We start from the raw sequence: 14,873 nt of genomic DNA on the forward strand, positions 1-14,873 counted from the left end.
CGAACAAAATGTATTGAGTGCCGTGATTATACGGATTTGAGAAACTCTTTTGGTGGTACATTCTGCGCTATATTTGTGCGGCTGCACCTGGCGAACGTGTAACGGGTGCAGAACTCATGCCGGTGTACTGTGGCAACGTGGATGCGACAATTACATCAACTGTAAGTTCTCTAATAGAACAAACGAGGAGCATCAAATCAAGTGTCAGGATGGCCGAGCGGTCTAAGGCGCCAGACTCAAGGAAAAACCTTGGCTGCAGTAGCAGCTAGAGCCTTCTGGTCCTCGAATGAGGGCGTGGGTTCGAATCCCACTCCTGACACAGATTTTGTCGCTTCTCTGGAGCACCCTGTGTATCGTTGAGATCCTTTGTAAAGTGCAACAGCACGATTCTGGCCGTGTTCTCCTAAGTGAAACCAAAAATTTGTATCAAACACAAGCGCACCTACGGCAACCAAACTGTTTCTTCGGTAGTGTGAGCTACAAACAGAGAGTGTTGGTTGTAAATACGACGTTCCCTCGTGAGGTTACTTCCGCGCCACAGCCGCAAACACGTCAAAAGGGACACTTGTGGTATAAAAACGACTCTTGTCTGGAGATGCAGAGTGCTAACGACAGTGTGAGGAAACAGTGCAGGCTGACCAGTACATCCTCTGTACAATAACAGTCGCTGATGAAATACAGAGAGCTCGAAATAAATTCATATACTCAAAATATTACTTTATGGAGATTACAACGTGACCAAAACTTGAGATATTATTCGACAGATAGACCTCTGCATTCTGTCTAATCTCTGATGTCTGTAACAGACGACTTAGTTTCGAACAAAATGTATTGAGTGCCGTGATTATACGGATTTGAGAAACTCTTTTGGTGGTACATTCTGCGCTATATTTGTGCGGCTGCACCTGGCGAACGTGTAACGGGTGCAGAACTCATGCCGGTGTACTGTGGCAACGTGGATGCGACAATTACATCAACTGTAAGTTCTCTAATAGAACAAACGAGGAGCATCAAATCAAGTGTCAGGATGGCCGAGCGGTCTAAGGCGCCAGACTCAAGGAAAAACCTTGGCTGCAGTAGCAGCTAGAGCCTTCTGGTCCTCGAATGAGGGCGTGGGTTCGAATCCCACTCCTGACACAGATTTTGTCGCTTCTCTGGAGCACCCTGTGTATCGTTGAGATCCTTTGTAAAGTGCAACAGCACGATTCTGGCCGTGTTCTCCTAAGTGAAACCAAAAATTTGTATCAAACACAAGCGCACCTACGGCAACCAAACTGTTTCTTCGGTAGTGTGAGCTACAAACAGAGAGTGTTGGTTGTAAATACGACGTTCCCTCGTGAGGTTACTTCCGCGCCACAGCCGCAAACACGTCAAAAGGGACACTTGTGGTATAAAAACGACTCTTGTCTGGAGATGCAGAGTGCTAACGACAGTGTGAGGAAACAGTGCAGGCTGACCAGTACATCCTCTGTACAATAACAGTCGCTGATGAAATACAGAGAGCTCGAAATAAATTCATATACTCAAAATATTACTTTATGGAGATTACAACGTGACCAAAACTTGAGATATTATTCGACAGATAGACCTCTGCATTCTGTCTAATCTCTGATGTCTGTAACAGACGACTTAGTTTCGAACAAAATGTATTGAGTGCCGTGATTATACGGATTTGAGAAACTCTTTTGGTGGTACATTCTGCGCTATATTTGTGCGGCTGCACCTGGCGAACGTGTAACGGGTGCAGAACTCATGCCGGTGTACTGTGGCAACGTGGATGCGACAATTACATCAACTGTAAGTTCTCTAATAGAACAAACGAGGAGCATCAAATCAAGTGTCAGGATGGCCGAGCGGTCTAAGGCGCCAGACTCAAGGAAAAACCTTGGCTGCAGTAGCAGCTAGAGCCTTCTGGTCCTCGAATGAGGGCGTGGGTTCGAATCCCACTCCTGACACAGATTTTGTCGCTTCTCTGGAGCACCCTGTGTATCGTTGAGATCCTTTGTAAAGTGCAACAGCACGATTCTGGCCGTGTTCTCCTAAGTGAAACCAAAAATTTGTATCAAACACAAGCGCACCTACGGCAACCAAACTGTTTCTTCGGTAGTGTGAGCTACAAACAGAGAGTGTTGGTTGTAAATACGACGTTCCCTCGTGAGGTTACTTCCGCGCCACAGCCGCAAACACGTCAAAAGGGACACTTGTGGTATAAAAACGACTCTTGTCTGGAGATGCAGAGTGCTAACGGCAGTGTGAGGAAACAGTGCAGGCTGACCAGTACATCCTCTGTACAATAACAGTCGCTGATGAAATACAGAGAGCTCGAAATAAATTCATATACTCAAAATATTACTTTATGGAGATTACAACGTGACCAAAACTTGAGATATTATTCGACAGATAGACCTCTGCATTCTGTCTAATCTCTGATGTCTGTAACAGACGACTTAGTTTCGAACAAAATGTATTGAGTGCCGTGATTATACGGATTTGAGAAACTCTTTTGGTGGTACATTCTGCGCTATATTTGTGCGGCTGCACCTGGCGAACGTGTAACGGGTGCAGAACTCATGCCGGTGTACTGTGGCAACGTGGATGCGACAATTACATCAACTGTAAGTTCTCTAATAGAACAAACGAGGAGCATCAAATCAAGTGTCAGGATGGCCGAGCGGTCTAAGGCGCCAGACTCAAGGAAAAACCTTGGCTGCAGTAGCAGCTAGAGCCTTCTGGTCCTCGAATGAGGGCGTGGGTTCGAATCCCACTCCTGACACAGATTTTGTCGCTTCTCTGGAGCACCCTGTGTATCGTTGAGATCCTTTGTAAAGTGCAACAGCACGATTCTGGCCGTGTTCTCCTAAGTGAAACCAAAAATTTGTATCAAACACAAGCGCACCTACGGCAACCAAACTGTTTCTTCGGTAGTGTGAGCTACAAACAGAGAGTGTTGGTTGTAAATACGACGTTCCCTCGTGAGGTTACTTCCGCGCCACAGCCGCAAACACGTCAAAAGGGACACTTGTGGTATAAAAACGACTCTTGTCTGGAGATGCAGAGTGCTAACGACAGTGTGAGGAAACAGTGCAGGCTGACCAGTACATCCTCTGTACAATAACAGTCGCTGATGAAATACAGAGAGCTCGAAATAAATTCATATACTCAAAATATTACTTTATGGAGATTACAACGTGACCAAAACTTGAGATATTATTCGACAGATAGACCTCTGCATTCTGTCTAATCTCTGATGTCTGTAACAGACGACTTAGTTTCGAACAAAATGTATTGAGTGCCGTGATTATACGGATTTGAGAAACTCTTTTGGTGGTACATTCTGCGCTATATTTGTGCGGCTGCACCTGGCGAACGTGTAACGGGTGCAGAACTCATGCCGGTGTACTGTGGCAACGTGGATGCGACAATTACATCAACTGTAAGTTCTCTAATAGAACAAACGAGGAGCATCAAATCAAGTGTCAGGATGGCCGAGCGGTCTAAGGCGCCAGACTCAAGGAAAAACCTTGGCTGCAGTAGCAGCTAGAGCCTTCTGGTCCTCGAATGAGGGCGTGGGTTCGAATCCCACTCCTGACACAGATTTTGTCGCTTCTCTGGAGCACCCTGTGTATCGTTGAGATCCTTTGTAAAGTGCAACAGCACGATTCTGGCCGTGTTCTCCTAAGTGAAACCAAAAATTTGTATCAAACACAAGCGCACCTACGGCAACCAAACTGTTTCTTCGGTAGTGTGAGCTACAAACAGAGAGTGTTGGTTGTAAATACGACGTTCCCTCGTGAGGTTACTTCCGCGCCACAGCCGCAAACACGTCAAAAGGGACACTTGTGGTATAAAAACGACTCTTGTCTGGAGATGCAGAGTGCTAACGACAGTGTGAGGAAACAGTGCAGGCTGACCAGTACATCCTCTGTACAATAACAGTCGCTGATGAAATACAGAGAGCTCGAAATAAATTCATATACTCAAAATATTACTTTATGGAGATTACAACGTGACCAAAACTTGAGATATTATTCGACAGATAGACCTCTGCATTCTGTCTAATCTCTGATGTCTGTAACAGACGACTTAGTTTCGAACAAAATGTATTGAGTGCCGTGATTATACGGATTTGAGAAACTCTTTTGGTGGTACATTCTGCGCTATATTTGTGCGGCTGCACCTGGCGAACGTGTAACGGGTGCAGAACTCATGCCGGTGTACTGTGGCAACGTGGATGCGACAATTACATCAACTGTAAGTTCTCTAATAGAACAAACGAGGAGCATCAAATCAAGTGTCAGGATGGCCGAGCGGTCTAAGGCGCCAGACTCAAGGAAAAACCTTGGCTGCAGTAGCAGCTAGAGCCTTCTGGTCCTCGAATGAGGGCGTGGGTTCGAATCCCACTCCTGACACAGATTTTGTCGCTTCTCTGGAGCACCCTGTGTATCGTTGAGATCCTTTGTAAAGTGCAACAGCACGATTCTGGCCGTGTTCTCCTAAGTGAAACCAAAAATTTGTATCAAACACAAGCGCACCTACGGCAACCAAACTGTTTCTTCGGTAGTGTGAGCTACAAACAGAGAGTGTTGGTTGTAAATACGACGTTCCCTCGTGAGGTTACTTCCGCGCCACAGCCGCAAACACGTCAAAAGGGACACTTGTGGTATAAAAACGACTCTTGTCTGGAGATGCAGAGTGCTAACGACAGTGTGAGGAAACAGTGCAGGCTGACCAGTACATCCTCTGTACAATAACAGTCGCTGATGAAATACAGAGAGCTCGAAATAAATTCATATACTCAAAATATTACTTTATGGAGATTACAACGTGACCAAAACTTGAGATATTATTCGACAGATAGACCTCTGCATTCTGTCTAATCTCTGATGTCTGTAACAGACGACTTAGTTTCGAACAAAATGTATTGAGTGCCGTGATTATACGGATTTGAGAAACTCTTTTGGTGGTACATTCTGCGCTATATTTGTGCGGCTGCACCTGGCGAACGTGTAACGGGTGCAGAACTCATGCCGGTGTACTGTGGCAACGTGGATGCGACAATTACATCAACTGTAAGTTCTCTAATAGAACAAACGAGGAGCATCAAATCAAGTGTCAGGATGGCCGAGCGGTCTAAGGCGCCAGACTCAAGGAAAAACCTTGGCTGCAGTAGCAGCTAGAGCCTTCTGGTCCTCGAATGAGGGCGTGGGTTCGAATCCCACTCCTGACACAGATTTTGTCGCTTCTCTGGAGCACCCTGTGTATCGTTGAGATCCTTTGTAAAGTGCAACAGCACGATTCTGGCCGTGTTCTCCTAAGTGAAACCAAAAATTTGTATCAAACACAAGCGCACCTACGGCAACCAAACTGTTTCTTCGGTAGTGTGAGCTACAAACAGAGAGTGTTGGTTGTAAATACGACGTTCCCTCGTGAGGTTACTTCCACGCCACAGCCGCAAACACGTCAAAAGGGACACTTGTGGTATAAAAACGACTCTTGTCTGGAGATGCAGAGTGCTAACGACAGTGTGAGGAAACAGTGCAGGCTGACCAGTACATCCTCTGTACAATAACAGTCGCTGATGAAATACAGAGAGCTCGAAATAAATTCATATACTCAAAATATTACTTTATGGAGATTACAACGTGACCAAAACTTGAGATATTATTCGACAGATAGACCTCTGCATTCTGTCTAATCTCTGATGTCTGTAACAGACGACTTAGTTTCGAACAAAATGTATTGAGTGCCGTGATTATACGGATTTGAGAAACTCTTTTGGTGGTACATTCTGCGCTATATTTGTGCGGCTGCACCTGGCGAACGTGTAACGGGTGCAGAACTCATGCCGGTGTACTGTGGCAACGTGGATGCGACAATTACATCAACTGTAAGTTCTCTAATAGAACAAACGAGGAGCATCAAATCAAGTGTCAGGATGGCCGAGCGGTCTAAGGCGCCAGACTCAAGGAAAAACCTTGGCTGCAGTAGCAGCTAGAGCCTTCTGGTCCTCGAATTAGGGCGTGGGTTCGAATCCCACTCCTGACACAGATTTTGTCGCTTCTCTGGAGCACCCTGTGTATCGTTGAGATCCTTTGTAAAGTGCAACAGCACGATTCTGGCCGTGTTCTCCTAAGTGAAACCAAAAATTTGTATCAAACACAAGCGCACCTACGGCAACCAAACTGTTTCTTCGGTAGTGTGAGCTACAAACAGAGAGTGTTGGTTGTAAATACGACGTTCCCTCGTGAGGTTACTTCCGCGCCACAGCCGCAAACACGTCAAAAGGGACACTTGTGGTATAAAAACGACTCTTGTCTGGAGATGCAGAGTGCTAACGACAGTGTGAGGAAACAGTGCAGGCTGACCAGTACATCCTCTGTACAATAACAGTCGCTGATGAAATACAGAGAGCTCGAAATAAATTCATATACTCAAAATATTACTTTATGGAGATTACAACGTGACCAAAACTTGAGATATTATTCGACAGATAGACCTCTGCATTCTGTCTAATCTCTGATGTCTGTAACAGACGACTTAGTTTCGAACAAAATGTATTGAGTGCCGTGATTATACGGATTTGAGAAACTCTTTTGGTGGTACATTCTGCGCTATATTTGTGCGGCTGCACCTGGCGAACGTGTAACGGGTGCAGAACTCATGCCGGTGTACTGTGGCAACGTGGATGCGACAATTACATCAACTGTAAGTTCTCTAATAGAACAAACGAGGAGCATCAAATCAAGTGTCAGGATGGCCGAGCGGTCTAAGGCGCCAGACTCAAGGAAAAACCTTGGCTGCAGTAGCAGCTAGAGCCTTCTGGTCCTCGAATGAGGGCGTGGGTTCGAATCCCACTCCTGAAACAGATTTTGTCGCTTCTCTGGAGCACCCTGTGTATCGTTGAGATCCTTTGTAAAGTGCAACAGCACGATTCTGGCCGTGTTCTCCTAAGTGAAACCAAAAATTTGTATCAAACACAAGCGCACCTACGGCAACCAAACTGTTTCTTCGGTAGTGTGAGCTACAAACAGAGAGTGTTGGTTGTAAATACGACGTTCCCTCGTGAGGTTACTTCCGCGCCACAGCCGCAAACACGTCAAAAGGGACACTTGTGGTATAAAAACGACTCTTGTCTGGAGATGCAGAGTGCTAACGACAGTGTGAGGAAACAGTGCAGGCTGACCAGTACATCCTCTGTACAATAACAGTCGCTGATGAAATACAGAGAGCTCGAAATAAATTCATATACTCAAAATATTACTTTATGGAGATTACAACGTGACCAAAACTTGAGATATTATTCGACAGATAGACCTCTGCATTCTGTCTAATCTCTGATGTCTGTAACAGACGACTTAGTTTCGAACAAAATGTATTGAGTGCCGTGATTATACGGATTTGAGAAACTCTTTTGGTGGTACATTCTGCGCTATATTTGTGCGGCTGCACCTGGCGAACGTGTAACGGGTGCAGAACTCATGCCGGTGTACTGTGGCAACGTGGATGCGACAATTACATCAACTGTAAGTTCTCTAATAGAACAAACGAGGAACATCAAATCAAGTGTCAGGATGGCCGAGCGGTCTAAGGCGCCAGACTCAAGGAAAAACCTTGGCTGCAGTAGCAGCTAGAGCCTTCTGGTCCTCGAATGAGGGCGTGGGTTCGAATCCCACTCCTGACACAGATTTTGTCGCTTCTCTGGAGCACCCTGTGTATCGTTGAGATCCTTTGTAAAGTGCAACAGCACGATTCTGGCCGTGTTCTCCTAAGTGAAACCAAAAATTTGTATCAAACACAAGCGCACCTACGGCAACCAAACTGTTTCTTCGGTAGTGTGAGCTACAAACAGAGAGTGTTGGTTGTAAATACGACGTTCCCTCGTGAGGTTACTTCCGCGCCACAGCCGCAAACACGTCAAAAGGGACACTTGTGGTATAAAAACGACTCTTGTCTGGAGATGCAGAGTGCTAACGACAGTGTGAGGAAACAGTGCAGGCTGACCAGTACATCCTCTGTACAATAACAGTCGCTGATGAAATACAGAGAGCTCGAAATAAATTCATATACTCAAAATATTACTTTATGGAGATTACAACGTGACCAAAACTTGAGATATTATTCGACAGATAGACCTCTGCATTCTGTCTAATCTCTGATGTCTGTAACAGACGACTTAGTTTCGAACAAAATGTATTGAGTGCCGTGATTATACGGATTTGAGAAACTCTTTTGGTGGTACATTCTGCGCTATATTTGTGCGGCTGCACCTGGCGAACGTGTAACGGGTGCAGAACTCATGCCGGTGTACTGTGGCAACGTGGATGCGACAATTACATCAACTGTAAGTTCTCTAATAGAACAAACGAGGAGCATCAAATCAAGTGTCAGGATGGCCGAGCGGTCTAAGGCGCCAGACTCAAGGAAAAACCTTGGCTGCAGTAGCAGCTAGAGCCTTCTGGTCCTCGAATGAGGGCGTGGGTTCGAATCCCACTCCTGACACAGATTTTGTCGCTTCTCTGGAGCACCCTGTGTATCGTTGAGATCCTTTGTAAAGTGCAACAGCACGATTCTGGCCGTGTTCTCCTAAGTGAAACCAAAAATTTGTATCAAACACAAGCGCACCTACGGCAACCAAACTGTTTCTTCGGTAGTGTGAGCTACAAACAGAGAGTGTTGGTTGTAAATACGACGTTCCCTCGTGAGGTTACTTCCGCGCCACAGCCGCAAACACGTCAAAAGGGACACTTGTGGTATAAAAACGACTCTTGTCTGGAGATGCAGAGTGCTAACGACAGTGTGAGGAAACAGTGCAGGCTGACCAGTACATCCTCTGTACAATAACAGTCGCTGATGAAATACAGAGAGCTCGAAATAAATTCATATACTCAAAATATTACTTTATGGAGATTACAACGTGACCAAAACTTGAGATATTATTCGACAGATAGACCTCTGCATTCTGTCTAATCTCTGATGTCTGTAACAGACGACTTAGTTTCGAACAAAATGTATTGAGTGCCGTGATTATACGGATTTGAGAAACTCTTTTGGTGGTACATTCTGCGCTATATTTGTGCGGCTGCACCTGGCGAACGTGTAACGGGTGCAGAACTCATGCCGGTGTACTGTGGCAACGTGGATGCGACAATTACATCAACTGTAAGTTCTCTAATAGAACAAACGAGGAGCATCAAATCAAGTGTCAGGATGGCCGAGCGGTCTAAGGCGCCAGACTCAAGGAAAAACCTTGGCTGCAGTAGCAGCTAGAGCCTTCTGGTCCTCGAATGAGGGCGTGGGTTCGAATCCCACTCCTGACACAGATTTTGTCGCTTCTCTGGAGCACCCTGTGTATCGTTGAGATCCTTTGTAAAGTGCAACAGCACGATTCTGGCCGTGTTCTCCTAAGTGAAACCAAAAATTTGTATCAAACACAAGCGCACCTACGGCAACCAAACTGTTTCTTCGGTAGTGTGAGCTACAAACAGAGAGTGTTGGTTGTAAATACGACGTTCCCTCGTGAGGTTACTTCCGCGCCACAGCCGCAAACACGTCAAAAGGGACACTTGTGGTATAAAAACGACTCTTGTCTGGAGATGCAGAGTGCTAACGACAGTGTGAGGAAACAGTGCAGGCTGACCAGTACATCCTCTGTACAATAACAGTCGCTGATGAAATACAGAGAGCTCGAAATAAATTCATATACTCAAAATATTACTTTATGGAGATTACAACGTGACCAAAACTTGAGATATTATTCGACAGATAGACCTCTGCATTCTGTCTAATCTCTGATGTCTGTAACAGACGACTTAGTTTCGAACAAAATGTATTGAGTGCCGTGATTATACGGATTTGAGAAACTCTTTTGGTGGTACATTCTGCGCTATATTTGTGCGGCTGCACCTGGCGAACGTGTAACGGGTGCAGAACTCATGCCGGTGTACTGTGGCAACGTGGATGCGACAATTACATCAACTGTAAGTTCTCTAATAGAACAAACGAGGAGCATCAAATCAAGTGTCAGGATGGCCGAGCGGTCTAAGGCGCCAGACTCAAGGAAAAACCTTGGCTGCAGTAGCAGCTAGAGCTTTCTGGTCCTCGAATGAGGGCGTGGGTTCGAATCCCACTCCTGACACAGATTTTGTCGCTTCTCTGGAGCACCCTGTGTATCGTTGAGATCCTTTGTAAAGTGCAACAGCACGATTCTGGCCGTGTTCTCCTAAGTGAAACCAAAAATTTGTATCAAACACAAGCGCACCTACGGCAACCAAACTGTTTCTTCGGTAGTGTGAGCTACAAACAGAGAGTGTTGGTTGTAAATACGACGTTCCCTCGTGAGGTTACTTCCGCGCCACAGCCGCAAACACGTCAAAAGGGACACTTGTGGTATAAAAACGACTCTTGTCTGGAGATGCAGAGTGCTAACGACAGTGTGAGGAAACAGTGCAGGCTGACCAGTACATCCTCTGTACAATAACAGTCGCTGATGAAATACAGAGAGCTCGAAATAAATTCATATACTCAAAATATTACTTTATGGAGATTACAACGTGACCAAAACTTGAGATATTATTCGACAGATAGACCTCTGCATTCTGTCTAATCTCTGATGTCTGTAACAGACGACTTAGTTTCGAACAAAATGTATTGAGTGCCGTGATTATACGGATTTGAGAAACTCTTTTGGTGGTACATTCTGCGCTATATTTGTGCGGCTGCACCTGGCGAACGTGTAACGGGTGCAGAACTCATGCCGGTGTACTGTGGCAACGTGGATGCGACAATTACATCAACTGTAAGTTCTCTAATAGAACAAACGAGGAGCATCAAATCAAGTGTCAGGATGGCCGAGCGGTCTAAGGCGCCAGACTCAAGGAAAAACCTTGGCTGCAGTAGCAGCTAGAGCCTTCTGGTCCTCGAATGAGGGCGTGGGTTCGAATCCCACTCCTGACACAGATTTTGTCGCTTCTCTGGAGCACCCTGTGTATCGTTGAGATCCTTTGTAAAGTGCAACAGCACGATTCTGGCCGTGTTCTCCTAAGTGAAACCAAAAATTTGTATCAAACACAAGCGCACCTACGGCAACCAAACTGTTTCTTCGGTAGTGTGAGCTACAAACAGAGAGTGTTGGTTGTAAATACGACGTTCCCTCGTGAGGTTACTTCCGCGCCACAGCCGCAAACACGTCAAAAGGGACACTTGTGGTATAAAAACGACTCTTGTCTGGAGATGCAGAGTGCTAACGACAGTGTGAGGAAACAGTGCAGGCTGACCAGTACATCCTCTGTACAATAACAGTCGCTGATGAAATACAGAGAGCTCGAAATAAATTCATATACTCAAAATATTACTTTATGGAGATTACAACGTGACCAAAACTTGAGATATTATTCGACAGATAGACCTCTGCATTCTGTCTAATCTCTGATGTCTGTAACAGACGACTTAGTTTCGAACAAAATGTATTGAGTGCCGTGATTATACGGATTTGAGAAACTCTTTTGGTGGTACATTCTGCGCTATATTTGTGCGGCTGCACCTGGCGAACGTGTAACGGGTGCAGAACTCATGCCGGTGTACTGTGGCAACGTGGATGCGACAATTACATCAACTGTAAGTTCTCTAATAGAACAAACGAGGAGCATCAAATCAAGTGTCAGGATGGCCGAGCGGTCTAAGGCGCCAGACTCAAGGAAAAACCTTGGCTGCAGTAGCAGCTAGAGCCTTCTGGTCCTCGAATGAGGGCGTGGGTTCGAATCCCACTCCTGACACAGATTTTGTCGCTTCTCTGGAGCACCCTGTGTATCGTTGAGATCCTTTGTAAAGTGCAACAGCACGATTCTGGCCGTGTTCTCCTAAGTGAAACCAAAAATTTGTATCAAACACAAGCGCACCTACGGCAACCAAACTGTTTCTTCGGTAGTGTGAGCTACAAACAGAGAGTGTTGGTTGTAAATACGACGTTCCCTCGTGAGGTTACTTCCGCGCCACAGCCGCAAACACGTCAAAAGGGACACTTGTGGTATAAAAACGACTCTTGTCTGGAGATGCAGAGTGCTAACGACAGTGTGAGGAAACAGTGCAGGCTGACCAGTACATCCTCTGTACAATAACAGTCGCTGATGAAATACAGAGAGCTCGAAATAAATTCATATACTCAAAATATTACTTTATGGAGATTACAACGTGACCAAAACTTGAGATATTATTCGACAGATAGACCTCTGCATTCTGTCTAATCTCTGATGTCTGTAACAGACGACTTAGTTTCGAACAAAATGTATTGAGTGCCGTGATTATACGGATTTGAGAAACTCTTTTGGTGGTACATTCTGCGCTATATTTGTGCGGCTGCACCTGGCGAACGTGTAACGGGTGCAGAACTCATGCCGGTGTACTGTGGCAACGTGGATGCGACAATTACATCAACTGTAAGTTCTCTAATAGAACAAACGAGGAGCATCAAATCAAGTGTCAGGATGGCCGAGCGGTCTAAGGCGCCAGCCTCAAGGAAAAACCTTGGCTGCAGTAGCAGCTAGAGCCTTCTGGTCCTCGAATGAGGGCGTGGGTTCGAATCCCACTCCTGACACAGATTTTGTCGCTTCTCTGGAGCACCCTGTGTATCGTTGAGATCCTTTGTAAAGTGCAACAGCACGATTCTGGCCGTGTTCTCCTAAGTGAAACCAAAAATTTGTATCAAACACAAGCGCACCTACGGCAACCAAACTGTTTCTTCGGTAGTGTGAGCTACAAACAGAGAGTGTTGGTTGTAAATACGACGTTCCCTCGTGAGGTTACTTCCGCGCCACAGCCGCAAACACGTCAAAAGGGACACTTGTGGTATAAAAACGACTCTTGTCTGGAGATGCAGAGTGCTAACGACAGTGTGAGGAAACAGTGCAGGCTGACCAGTACATCCTCTGTACAATAACAGTCGCTGATGAAATACAGAGAGCTCGAAATAAATTCATATACTCAAAATATTACTTTATGGAGATTACAACGTGACCAAAACTTGAGATATTATTCGACAGATAGACCTCTGCATTCTGTCTAATCTCTGATGTCTGTAACAGACGACTTAGTTTCGAACAAAATGTATTGAGTGCCGTGATTATACGGATTTGAGAAACTCTTTTGGTGGTACATTCTGCGCTATATTTGTGCGGCTGCACCTGGCGAACGTGTAACGGGTGCAGAACTCATGCCGGTGTACTGTGGCAACGTGGATGCGACAATTACATCAACTGTAAGTTCTCTAATAGAACAAACGAGGAGCATCAAATCAAGTGTCAGGATGGCCGAGCGGTCTAAGGCGCCAGACTCAAGGAAAAACCTTGGCTGCAGTAGCAGCTAGAGCCTTCTGGTCCTCGAATGAGGGCGTGGGTTCGAATCCCACTCCTGACACAGATTTTGTCGCTTCTCTGGAGCACCCTGTGTATCGTTGAGATCCTTTGTAAAGTGCAACAGCACGATTCTGGCCGTGTTCTCCTAAGTGAAACCAAAAATTTGTATCAAACACAAGCGCACCTACGGCAACCAAACTGTTTCTTCGGTAGTGTGAGCTACAAACAGAGAGTGTTGGTTGTAAATACGACGTTCCCTCGTGAGGTTACTTCCGCGCCACAGCCGCAAACACGTCAAAAGGGACACTTGTGGTATAAAAACGACTCTTGTCTGGAGATGCAGAGTGCTAACGACAGTGTGAGGAAACAGTGCAGGCTGACCAGTACATCCTCTGTACAATAACAGTCGCTGATGAAATACAGAGAGCTCGAAATAAATTCATATACTCAAAATATTACTTTATGGAGATTACAACGTGACCAAAACTTGAGATATTATTCGACAGATAGACCTCTGCATTCTGTCTAATCTCTGATGTCTGTAACAGACGACTTAGTTTCGAACAAAATGTATTGAGTGCCGTGATTATACGGATTTGAGAAACTCTTTTGGTGGTACATTCTGCGCTATATTTGTGCGGCTGCACCTGGCGAACGTGTAACGGGTGCAGAACTCATGCCGGTGTACTGTGGCAACGTGGATGCGACAATTACATCAACTGTAAGTTCTCTAATAGAACAAACGAGGAGCATCAAATCAAGTGTCAGGATGGCCGAGCGGTCTAAGGCGCCAGACTCAAGGAAAAACCTTGGCTGCAGTAGCAGCTAGAGCCTTCTGGTCCTCGAATGAGGGCGTGGGTTCGAATCCCACTCCTGACACAGATTTTGTCGCTTCTCTGGAGCACCCTGTGTATCGTTGAGATCCTTTGTAAAGTGCAACAGCACGATTCTGGCCGTGTTCTCCTAAGTGAAACCAAAAATTTGTATCAAACACAAGCGCACCTACGGCAACCAAACTGTTTCTTCGGTAGTGTGAGCTACAAACAGAGAGTGTTGGTTGTAAATACGACGTTCCCTCGTGAGGTTACTTCCGCGCCACAGCCGCAAACACGTCAAAAGGGACACTTGTGGTATAAAAACGACTCTTGTCTGGAGATGCAGAGTGCTAACGACAGTGTGAGGAAACAGTGCAGGCTGACCAGTACATCCTCTGTACAATAACAGTCGCTGATGAAATACAGAGAGCTCGAAATAAATTCATATACTCAAAATATTACTTTATGGAGATTACAACGTGACCAAAACTTGAGATATTATTCGACAGATAGACCTCTGCATTCTGTCTAATCTCTGATGTCTGTAACAGACGACTTAGTTTCGAACAAAATGTATTGAGTGCCGTGATTATACGGATTTGAGAAACTCTTTTGGTGGTACATTCTGCGCTATATTTGTGCGGCTGCACCTGGCGAACGTGTAACGGGTGCAGAACTCATGCCGGTGTACTGTGGCAACGTGGATGCGACA

At 45.6% G+C, this 14,873-nt stretch overlaps 18 non-coding genes across 18 annotated transcripts; all 18 read left to right on the plus strand.

Moving 5' to 3' along the window:
- Positions 1-203: 203 nt before the first annotated feature.
- Trnal-caa lies at positions 204-319 on the plus strand. Its single transcript has 2 exons — positions 204-241; positions 274-319. It is a non-coding gene; the product is annotated as a tRNA-Leu (tRNA).
- Positions 320-1,021: 702 nt separating this feature from the next.
- On the plus strand, positions 1,022-1,137 carry Trnal-caa. Its single transcript has 2 exons — positions 1,022-1,059; positions 1,092-1,137. It is a non-coding gene; the product is annotated as a tRNA-Leu (tRNA).
- Positions 1,138-1,839: 702 nt separating this feature from the next.
- On the plus strand, positions 1,840-1,955 carry Trnal-caa. Its single transcript has 2 exons — positions 1,840-1,877; positions 1,910-1,955. It is a non-coding gene; the product is annotated as a tRNA-Leu (tRNA).
- Positions 1,956-2,657: 702 nt separating this feature from the next.
- On the plus strand, positions 2,658-2,773 carry Trnal-caa. The gene is made up of 2 exons: positions 2,658-2,695; positions 2,728-2,773. It is a non-coding gene; the product is annotated as a tRNA-Leu (tRNA).
- A 702-nt stretch (positions 2,774-3,475) lies between these two features.
- On the plus strand, positions 3,476-3,591 carry Trnal-caa. Its single transcript has 2 exons — positions 3,476-3,513; positions 3,546-3,591. It is a non-coding gene; the product is annotated as a tRNA-Leu (tRNA).
- Positions 3,592-4,293: 702 nt separating this feature from the next.
- On the plus strand, positions 4,294-4,409 carry Trnal-caa. The gene is made up of 2 exons: positions 4,294-4,331; positions 4,364-4,409. It is a non-coding gene; the product is annotated as a tRNA-Leu (tRNA).
- A 702-nt stretch (positions 4,410-5,111) lies between these two features.
- On the plus strand, positions 5,112-5,227 carry Trnal-caa. The gene is made up of 2 exons: positions 5,112-5,149; positions 5,182-5,227. It is a non-coding gene; the product is annotated as a tRNA-Leu (tRNA).
- A 702-nt stretch (positions 5,228-5,929) lies between these two features.
- Trnal-caa lies at positions 5,930-6,045 on the plus strand. Its single transcript has 2 exons — positions 5,930-5,967; positions 6,000-6,045. It is a non-coding gene; the product is annotated as a tRNA-Leu (tRNA).
- Positions 6,046-6,747: 702 nt separating this feature from the next.
- Trnal-caa lies at positions 6,748-6,865 on the plus strand. The gene is made up of 2 exons: positions 6,748-6,785; positions 6,818-6,865. It is a non-coding gene; the product is annotated as a tRNA-Leu (tRNA).
- A 700-nt stretch (positions 6,866-7,565) lies between these two features.
- Positions 7,566-7,681, plus strand: Trnal-caa. The gene is made up of 2 exons: positions 7,566-7,603; positions 7,636-7,681. It is a non-coding gene; the product is annotated as a tRNA-Leu (tRNA).
- Positions 7,682-8,383: 702 nt separating this feature from the next.
- Trnal-caa lies at positions 8,384-8,499 on the plus strand. Its single transcript has 2 exons — positions 8,384-8,421; positions 8,454-8,499. It is a non-coding gene; the product is annotated as a tRNA-Leu (tRNA).
- Positions 8,500-9,201: 702 nt separating this feature from the next.
- Trnal-caa lies at positions 9,202-9,317 on the plus strand. The gene is made up of 2 exons: positions 9,202-9,239; positions 9,272-9,317. It is a non-coding gene; the product is annotated as a tRNA-Leu (tRNA).
- Positions 9,318-10,019: 702 nt separating this feature from the next.
- On the plus strand, positions 10,020-10,135 carry Trnal-caa. Its single transcript has 2 exons — positions 10,020-10,057; positions 10,090-10,135. It is a non-coding gene; the product is annotated as a tRNA-Leu (tRNA).
- Positions 10,136-10,837: 702 nt separating this feature from the next.
- Positions 10,838-10,953, plus strand: Trnal-caa. The gene is made up of 2 exons: positions 10,838-10,875; positions 10,908-10,953. It is a non-coding gene; the product is annotated as a tRNA-Leu (tRNA).
- Positions 10,954-11,655: 702 nt separating this feature from the next.
- On the plus strand, positions 11,656-11,771 carry Trnal-caa. The gene is made up of 2 exons: positions 11,656-11,693; positions 11,726-11,771. It is a non-coding gene; the product is annotated as a tRNA-Leu (tRNA).
- Positions 11,772-12,473: 702 nt separating this feature from the next.
- On the plus strand, positions 12,474-12,589 carry Trnal-caa. Its single transcript has 2 exons — positions 12,474-12,511; positions 12,544-12,589. It is a non-coding gene; the product is annotated as a tRNA-Leu (tRNA).
- A 702-nt stretch (positions 12,590-13,291) lies between these two features.
- Trnal-caa lies at positions 13,292-13,407 on the plus strand. Its single transcript has 2 exons — positions 13,292-13,329; positions 13,362-13,407. It is a non-coding gene; the product is annotated as a tRNA-Leu (tRNA).
- Positions 13,408-14,109: 702 nt separating this feature from the next.
- On the plus strand, positions 14,110-14,225 carry Trnal-caa. The gene is made up of 2 exons: positions 14,110-14,147; positions 14,180-14,225. It is a non-coding gene; the product is annotated as a tRNA-Leu (tRNA).
- Positions 14,226-14,873: the final 648 nt, after the last annotated feature.

The sequence above is a fragment of the Schistocerca piceifrons genome, unplaced genomic scaffold (genome assembly GCF_021461385.2).
Source record: "Schistocerca piceifrons isolate TAMUIC-IGC-003096 unplaced genomic scaffold, iqSchPice1.1 HiC_scaffold_2420, whole genome shotgun sequence".
In the NCBI taxonomy this organism is placed as follows: Eukaryota; Metazoa; Arthropoda; class Insecta; order Orthoptera; family Acrididae; genus Schistocerca; species Schistocerca piceifrons.